Below are 7,682 nucleotides of genomic sequence, written 5' to 3' on the forward strand. Positions count from 1 at the left end.
TCCTATGGTAAACGGCGTGGACTCCACAAACAGCCTCCACTGACACCCGTGTATGTGCTTTTGAAGGTTAGATTATCAATTAATGGCTGATTCAAATTTCGACTAGCAGCTTGGTGGTAGACCTTATGCTGCTTCAAACGTAATCAGCCACGCACCTGTGGGACAATTAAGGGGCGCACGGTCTTCGTGCAAGAGAATTGCCTTAGTTGGGCAATGCAGCGTGTCCTTTCTCACAAACCGTTTATTGTGTACCACCGCGATTGTCCGGACCCGTGGAGTATCTGTTACGGGTCCAAGTTGGACTTATTTTTGGAAATGTGGCGGAGAGTTTGAAGGATGCTTCACTCCCGCCACCGGTTGGCCCGGTATTGCACTACCCCCGGGATCGGCCTTGTCTTTAGCGCGTCTTTACTATCCTGTCTTTCTATCCCCTCTTTCAAGTCTCCTTCTATCTGCACGTGGTAGCGATTGTGGCTCGGCTTGAGCCAGTGAGTAGGCCTGTGCACTTTCCTTTCTTCCTGGCAGTAACAGACAGACAGACAGACAGACAGACAGACAGACAGACAGACAGACAGACAGACAGACAGACAGACAGACAGACAGACAGACAGACAGACAGACAGACAGACAGACAGACAGACAGACAGACAGACAGACAGACAGACAGACAGACAGACAGACAGACAGACAGACAGACAGACAGACAGACAGACAGACAGACAGACAGACAGACAGACAGACACCTGAATTTGAATAGTCGACTGAATATCTGATACGGGTCCCATTTGAACACAACATATTAAACTTATTTTTTGAAATGTGACGGAGTGCTTGAAGGTTGCTTCACTTCCGCCACTGGTTGTCCCGGTATTGCACTGCCTCCAGGATCGGCCTGGGGCATTATAGCCGCGTCTTTTCTATCCTACCTTTAAACTCTCCTACTTTCAGTACGTGGTAGCGATTGTGGCTCAGCTTGAGCCAGTGGGCAGGCCTGTGCTCTTTCCTTTTCATTCTTCCTGGCAACAACAGAAGAAGAAGAAGAAGAAGAAGAAGAAGAAGAAGAAGAAGAAGAAGAAGAAGAAGAAGAAGAAGAAGAAGAAGAAGAAAAGAAGAAGAAGAAGTAGAGACGAAGAAGAAGAAGAAGAAGAAGAAGAAGAAGAAGAAGAAGACCTGGATTAGAGGGATTGAGGTGGTATCCGTCTGCTACCACATACACCGCAGTCCCGTATGCCCTGGAGGTTGATGTGCACGTTGCAAGCAGGACTGCTGTGTAAACGCGCTTAGGAAGTTATTACACAACAGCCCGCACGAACTCACCGCGACCCTTCTCGCCTGCCTCCTCCTCCTCCTCTTTCCACCTTACGCTTCCGACTTTCTCCTAACGCGACCTTCTCTGCCTTTTTATTTTCGACTTCCCTTCTTCATCGCCCTACTTTCATCCTTCGCCGTACTCTTCGCACAAAAAGCTAAGCCCAGAAGATGCTGCTGCTTGGCTTCAAATACAGACGAACTCGTTTCGAAACCTACATAAATGCAGTAAACTATAACCTACTCAGTGCCCTGACACCTGCCCCCGGTGTGACGCAAGTCCCACACTTTTCCATGTTTTGTGGATGTGTGCGGGCAAACCTGAACCTTTAAAGACGACACATACGTCTTACGTGCAGTGGGAGGCTCAACTGACTAGCGTATCCTTGGGAGATAAGCTAAATCTCATCTACCAGGTTCGTGAAACAGTTAGGGCGACTGGAGGTCTGGAATGAGAACCCCACCCATCTGATCGTCAAGCAACTCCCAAGTCCAGTTCGCAATGAAGTTTCTTCTCTCTCTCGTTCAGCTGTATAACACTGCCGATTATGCCAACAAGGCGACGACGCGCCAGGCAGGAACAGACGCTTAAGAGCTCCGCTCTAAAGAACTGCGTCTCCAAAGCGATCTCAAATCACAACGGAGTCTGCAGCTGGGATTTGTGATCGGGTCCCGCTCTAGCGCCTGGCCCAAGTTGACGAAGTTCATTGCACGTCCCATGAGTGTAATGAAGTACGCCGTTTCTCAGAGTCTCGCCAAATCCTTCGAGTGCAGTGCTATTTGCATGAAATGTGGAGCGGGTGATATGCCCACCATCCAGATTTGCTTGCCCCGGCAACAAGCCGACGAGGCAGCCAGGAGCCAAACTTGCAACCTTAAACGTCAGCGTTTCGAGCTACTTAACGAACTCCGCCAGCATCGATAGCGTAGCCGGAACTGGGCACCCATAATCAGTTTTACTGGGCTCCCTAAAAGCTCGACAAGAAATAAAGCTACTAGCCAAACGCAGAAAGAAAGAAAATTGGGGAGCCCGCCACAACAGCGCAAAGGAAACAAAGCTATAGCCCCTCCCCCCCCCCCCCCCCACCCCCCCTGTACTCAGCGAATCCACTGAAATTTGTTGCGCAAGACAAACCTTGTCGACAGCCTTCCTCAACTTCAGAAAAGCAGCTACACAGTTGAACGGCTGTATGTAACAAACTATTTCAGAACATCGCGCCACGGCTCAACAGATACAGTGTGACAACAAAGGACTTTGCACGGGCATACAACAAATAGTGACTTCAAGAAAAACCTAGCAGAACACTTTTACCCATACTGATCCATTCCTACTGCACATCTTCACCTTTATGCAGCGCAGCGTGCCTTGGACAACGCTCGTCTGCTGGCACATTGCCGGAATGTCGATTGTGCTACCTGTCACTGCTCTAATGCCGCAGCACACGATGTGCCCAGAATTGAAAACCACTTCGCCTTCAACAACGGAAGTAAGGCAAGTTGTTGTTATTGGTAGGCTTTCAAAAGATGGCACCTATACCCACACTGGGGGATCGGCCAAGAATCAGGAGTCAGAAGTGGCAGCCAGACCACATGAAGATTTCAGATTATACTGCCACCCCCGTGGAGGTGACTGCTAGGTCAAGGTAGAATCGCTTTGTAACGCATATCTGTGCAGACTTTTTCAATGCATGCTGCGGTTCCAGAGAACGGAGAGACAGTGAAGGTCATTACATTTCTAAAAACAAGTAATCTGTTTTCTCCCTAGTACTGCTAGTCCCCTTCCCCCCACAAGCGCCTGATAAAACTTAATGTCCCACGTAATTTGTTTCCACGTCATAACGTTCCATGCCTCTCAGTTTGTTTGTTTGTTTTGGAGCGCTAGCTCTATATACTCACCACCGGGGTAGAAATTCAGAAAACGCCTCATGCCGGTAACTTGAGCTTCAAGATCACCTAAGGTCAAAGCGGAACTTAGTCGACTTCGCTACTGTCTAGCAGTGTCTCTCAGCATAGTATATGTCACGTGATCAGCGATGAGTTTGGAGCATTGGTTAATTATTATGCTATTTGAACTAATTAATGGGCAAATAATTAGTGTTATTTAGTCAAATAGATTTAAAACCAAACTTTGCGCTATATAGCATCGACTCACATACCGTTGGAAAGCTTAGGTTGAGTGCAAATGCGGCGTGCTAGTTAGCGACCCGAATTAATTACAGTTAATTAGCTAACGCAGTTAAAACCAACGCCATTCCAAGGTTTAACAGAGTTTAACCGTTGCCATTCTTTTTCATCGGAATCAACACACAGCAAGTACTTTCTACTACACTTGATTATAATAATTATCTTCTCAATATGCAATCACCACGTCGTTTACGATAGTAATCCCTCTATTCCTTTGGTTGCCTTTACCTCAGGTGTGCCACATGACATGCGTTCTCCGTAGTCCTCCGCTGTGTGGTTTGAGAGCGTCATTCTGACACTGGGAATTTAATGATCTTGCTTAACTCTGAATGGTCCCTTACTATAAAAGGAATCCTTTAACGGTACCCCTCTGCTCCTGTTTGTGCAGATAACTCTTGTGCGACTGGCACCGCTATCGTGCAGAAATACGCATTTATCGCAAGCACAGGGATGCTACTACATCTCGCAAAAAAAAGGAAGAGGAAAAGCATTCCTGGAAGTGGTCCAAGAACCACATATACCGTGCTCTCTTGAGGTGGTATATGCGGCGAAATCCGAATGCAAAGGGGAGATGAAGAAAAGGAGTGGGGCATCGGTGGTGTTGCCATCCAACGACGCCGGACTACCGGTTGATGTATAGGCGCGCACCGCGTGCCGAGCGGGCCGCTGAGGCCCACTGGCCTCCATCGACGCGATAGGAGCGGTTCCCACGCTTCTGCTGGCGGCGGCCCGGCCGACGAGCGCGTGTTTCCGCAACTGGCGTGCTCCAGTTGCGCGCCAGCAGCCCCCGCCGATGTCGGGGACGATATAGAGACAGCTTCGGCGCCGGAACATTGACCCGCGATGTTATTCTCTACGTCAGAGCCGGCTTTGCGTTGTCCAGCAGCGCGGGATTCCTGAATAGGCAATTTTCGCAGCCTCGTCCCTTCGACAGCTGCCGATAGCGCGCGGTGGTCCCCCTGTTTGCTTTATCGCACCTCGCGCTCTTCCTTTATAATTAGCACGTTAGACGAAAATGATGCTGCTCCGCGCTCATTAGGGGATGGCACGCAGGAAAAACAAGGCGCAGCCACGTGTCCCGCGTTCCAGTGACAACTAATTACAGGCGCTTTATTTGCTAATTACAGGACGGGCGCCGATTGAGATCGAGCCGGGCGGGTGCCTTACTCGCGCGCGTCGCGCGCATGGATAATTAATCGCCTAATTGGATCTCGTTAACCCCCGCGCAGCGAGTTCATCAAGAAGCTCGCGCTGCCTTCTTGCTGCCGCGCGCCGCTTCTGCCTCTCGCCCCGCAAGGAAAACACTCCCAGCCGCTGCCGAGGGCACTGTTATTGTGATCGCGCCCTCTCCTCATTAATTTGGCGCCAGCCAACGACTGACTGCTCCCATTACGTAGGTCTATGCGGAGCGCTGCTCGCGCCCGCCAGCGCCGGGGCAAGGGCAGCGAGTGCTGCTCGAGGTGCGGAGGCACAATGCCTTGTCAGAGTTAAATAATGAGATGACGCTCATTTTTCACCTGCTTCAGCGAGTAATCAGAGAAAAGAAATTTCAAGAAGCTGCTGCCTGGCGAGGACAAGCAGCTAGGCCGCCAGCGCGTGTTCATCGAGAGAATCAACGCAAATTTTCGTGTTTCCTGATTTTTTTTTTCTGGAGAAAGTCTCATTTCACTCACGGTGCCCGAAGCAGGTGCACGACCCAACAAGCAAAAAAAAAAAAGGCTTCACGCGTTCTGCGAGGCCAGAGTTGCTGCTTGCTGCCCGCCTCGTGCAAGCGAGGGCATTTCTTCTTACTTTGATGTTTTTCGTTTCTTTGTTCAAGTGTCCACAGCAGGACAGGTTTATCGGTTACAAACTGCCGGGGGCTATGAATAAAACAAAAAATAAAAATAGAATGCTAAATACACCTGGCAATGAGCTAGTAATTGCAAATACCTGAATAATGATCACTTCCATTGAATTCAGGTTACGCAGGAGAAATTTCTCACCGAAACGCATGCTGGAGCAAATCAATCGCATGATCCCTCGCAATTTTTCTCCCACGCTCAGAAGGAAGCCGACAAAGTACCAGAGGAGCGCACAACTCGATGTCTCTTGGACGATGCTGCGCGGACATCGTGCCGACTTGCAGGAAGCGATAAGAGTGGCACGCGTAAACCAGGCGCTACCAGACGCAGATAAATCAACTGCGGAAGAAAAAGAAACTGGAATATCCCACGCCCGTCTTCCTTATTCATTGCTTGAAGCTGGGCTTGCCGCTCTGTGTTAGCTGGTCTTTTCTTCTTTTTTTGCGAGAACTTTGTCAGCTCCAGTTCTTCGCGTGCTCCGATGAGAAGTCGCGACCGTCACAGAAGGTAACAAACTCCTGTTTCACGAAGCAATGACGCCGACCTCCTGTAAGAGTTTTCCGTGGACTAGATAGTTCAGGATCTCTTGGAATACGAGTGCGCTTAATTGGCGTAGACAGAGAGAGGACATAACCGACAGTCGTCCATGTCCTCACCTACCTACGTCGCTTAAGCGCATTCAGATTCGAAAGTTCGACTTACAGCAGGTCCCAGCCAGCGGACGAAAGCAAAGCGGTCGACAAACGCTCCAACAAGCTAAGGTCCTCTAGTCCTTGTTTTATATTGCACTCAGTTAACATTGCTCCAAATCAACATTTTATACTGCAGGCCTTCCCCTCAGAGTGTTCAGTAAACCCGGTGTTTCTAGTGCAGGCCTCGACACGTTTTTAATCCGTTCAGAACAATTATCATTCAATATGCTTAATTATAGCATACCTCGCGATGAACCACGTACCATGAAAAACCTTGCTACTTCTTTTCAGGGCGTCCCAAGTAATGTAATCCCTAGTAGTGACGCTCCCGAAGAAAGTAGCGGTGTTTTATACTTCGTACTGACATTAACTTTTCAGTAAAATTGAGCAGTAATATTTTAAGCCGCTGGATACAAGTGAAAAGTTTCAACTTGGAAATAGGTAAAGCATGTAACTACAAATGAGGCAAGTTCCGGAAAGCTAGCCTTATTCTAAATGTTGTTTTAAAAAAAAAATTTTTTTGAGGAAAGGAACTGACGCAGTGACGTCACAGGCAGGCGAGTTCACGCTAAAAGCGGCAGCTGCAGCGTGAAAAAAAAAATTCTCCTGCAGCGGTCAATCCGGATTTCGGGCACTTTGCTCACGCACCTAAAGGCGGTGAAACGAAGAAAGCCACGGAGGAGATGACTGCTCGTCGTAAACCCAAGATGCCATTGAAGAAGGCAATTCCAGTCGCCATGAGCCGTGTGACAAAAAAGGCAGTGGATTTGCCAGGATTTTCCGAGGCTGGACCATCGACCAATGAAGAGAAGACCAGAGCTATGGGCCGGAAGGCATGTTCTTCAAGCTCCGCTAGAGATTCCGCATCGGCCTATAGCGGCAGGAGAGCGCACCGCTGGCAGCCTGCAAATTTTTTTGCTTTTTAGCAGTCGGGATAAGCCCGACCAGAAGTCAAGGATTGTTCGAGAATATTGGGAAATTAAATTAAACTACGTCCACCAGCCCTTTTTTTTTCGTTCTTGCAATCAGTGTGCTTGCATAGTTGACTAAATGTCTACCCTTCTATTGACCAGATAGATGTGCGGTAAAAAATTTAAATCATTCTTTGGTACTTAGCTGAACTTCTCAGCCCCTATGCTCCTTGTTTTTTTCTTGCGGGCTGAAGCGTAATTTTTTTCGGTCTGTGGAGTTGCAGGCTGAAGCTCTCTAGATTTACAGCGGCCGAATTTTATGCATGCACTTCACCAGGAAATCGTTTTTGTGCATCGCACAGCAAGTATAACTTTAAATACCACCCATAGCTTCATAAGAATACGTGGCCTCGTAGCAAATGTGGCGTGCTGGTATTACCGCCCAACACTCCTTTGTACATCTCGCTAGTCTACCGCTCCACCCCAATTCCGCAGGTGGAGTTGGTTAAATACCTAGGCGTTACTTATAACCAAAGTTTGGACTGGCGACACCATATTAAGAATACCGTTATTAAAGGGGAACGTGCTTCGGGACGGTTGACACGAGTTGGCAATAAAAAGTTCGGCATGCGTCGCGACGCGTTACTGTTGCTTTGTAAGGCTTATATGAAACCGATTCTGGAATTTGGTTGCGTCTTGTTCTCTGGTAGCGCAAACTACAAGCTGCAGCCATTAGCCTTTCT

The 7,682-nt window shown here is 48.6% G+C and overlaps 1 pseudogene; it reads left to right on the forward strand.

Annotated features, from left to right (window-relative positions):
• Window positions 1–248: 248 nt before the first annotated feature.
• On the forward strand, window positions 249–399 carry LOC144116722 (U2 spliceosomal RNA; annotated as a pseudogene).
• The last annotated feature ends 7,283 nt before the right edge of the window (window positions 400–7,682 follow it).

Source organism: Amblyomma americanum, chromosome 1 (assembly GCF_052857255.1).
Source record: "Amblyomma americanum isolate KBUSLIRL-KWMA chromosome 1, ASM5285725v1, whole genome shotgun sequence".
NCBI classification, from domain to species: domain Eukaryota; kingdom Metazoa; phylum Arthropoda; class Arachnida; order Ixodida; family Ixodidae; genus Amblyomma; species Amblyomma americanum.